This window comes from Aplysia californica, unplaced genomic scaffold (assembly GCF_000002075.1).
Source record: "Aplysia californica isolate F4 #8 unplaced genomic scaffold, AplCal3.0 scaffold00204, whole genome shotgun sequence".
Lineage (NCBI taxonomy): Eukaryota > Metazoa > Mollusca > Gastropoda > Aplysiida > Aplysiidae > Aplysia > Aplysia californica.
Window position 1 is genome coordinate 5,367 of NW_004797474.1, and position 1,723 is coordinate 7,089.

The following is a 1,723-nucleotide window of genomic DNA, read 5'->3' on the forward strand; positions in this document are numbered from 1 at the left end:
ACAGACAGACAGACAGACAGACAGACAGACAGACAGACAGACAGACAGACAGACAGACAGACAGACAGACAGAGACAGAGACGGAGAGAGAGAGAGAGAGAGAGAGACAGAGAGGGACAGAGAGAGACAGAGAGAGACAGAGAGAGAAATAGATTAATCTATCGATATATCTATTGTTGTTGTTTTGGGTTTTTTTTTAGCTTTAGTAAGTTTCATGGCATTTGCAACACAATAGTGTCTTATAAATGTGCCGAATTTTTTAGGCGTTGCAAGTGAGTAACAAACACAAAAAGATGGGGAAGAGATCAGGACGCTTGATGTTTGATAGGAAAGAAGGAACAGCCACCACAGAGCACCCGCCAACCACCCGCGATCGAATAGATATTCAGATAATAAGATAGAATGATAGATATATAGATAGGTAAGGTAGCTATTGGGGGGGGGGGGGGAGACGCCATTTGCTTCTTCCTTCCTAATGTATGGCCGTGTCCTTGTCTCAGTACGTTTAAACCGCCACTTCCTTTGTTTTTTCCTATATTGTGGCGACACTGTCAGAGAAATCTTAAGTCCGCCTGTTTAAGATAACAACTTTTCTCCTCGACAAAGGGTGGTCGTCCTGTACATGTACCAATATGACCCACTTCAGCAAGTGAATGCTGATGTGGACATTTTTGTATGCCAAAATGTAAGTTTTATCCTTTTATCCATCGTCAAATGCTTATATAAATGTTCTAGTGTTGTTTAAAAGTATCGAGTCAAAACACTCAATTTTTAGTAGTTCCAATTCGATTTGATACTTCATACCCATTCCTGAGTGCTCAAACTAACCAACCTTTTTTTGCACCAAAAAAAAAAATATGAAAGAAAAGAAAATATTCAACGCAATTTACTTTGGATCACAAAACGAAAGCATTTGAAACTTCCATCTCCTGTTCGAAAATCACAAGCTCTGGAAATCAGAGAGGAAATAACGTAGGGCCTTCATGAATTTAGGTTTTTAATATTATGATTGAATTCCGAATTATTGGTTAGTATCTTCGAAACATCAACTCTCCTTCCCATACAGAAGGCTTGTTTTGCTAAACACTACTTGCACAAGTGCCAATTGAAGTGAAATCGAGGGGGTGTCTTTTTTTTCTCAAAACAATAGAAATGTATCAATGTTCATCTCTTCCCCCGCCCCTAAATCAACCCCTCCTCTTTCACCCAAGCTGCTCCTTGTGGTTCGTTTCAGACTTTTGTAACAAATCTCAGGATCAATTAGACCAAAGAACACCGTTCATTTTGAGCAGTTTATCACTAACAATGTATGTGGGGCCGGTCCGGTTACAGCACCACCCAGCCCCTCGACTCAAGGACACGCCACTGGTGCGTCAAACACGCCTTTTTAGCCACCGCCTCTCTTTTCCGTTGGATTGTGATCACCGCTCTCCATTCGACAAATTGTGCACTGCCCACCGTTCGTATTATCATTTAGTTTGTTGATAGGCGGTGGCTACAAGTCGACATAATTCACCTGATTTCCTGATTTGTCATTGAGATTAATGTCTTCGTTTGCGTCCGACTTGTTTCTGCTACAGGTAGGTCTTATTTATTGCTCATCTGGCTACCAGCGCATAGAATAGATAGATAGATAGATAGATAGATAGATAGATAGATAGATAGATAGATAGATAGATAGATAGATAGATAGATAGATAGATAGATAGATAGATGATCACAC

General features: G+C 40.3%; 1 protein-coding gene across 1 annotated transcript in view; it reads left to right on the forward strand.

The window, feature by feature from the left end:
- Positions 1 to 1,402: 1,402 nt before the first annotated feature.
- LOC101849697 overlaps positions 1,403 to 1,723 on the forward strand; it is a gene marked incomplete at its 3' end in the record, with an annotated part of 19,200 nt that continues 18,879 nt past the window's right edge. The window contains 1 exon segment of the mRNA XM_013082994.2: positions 1,403 to 1,580.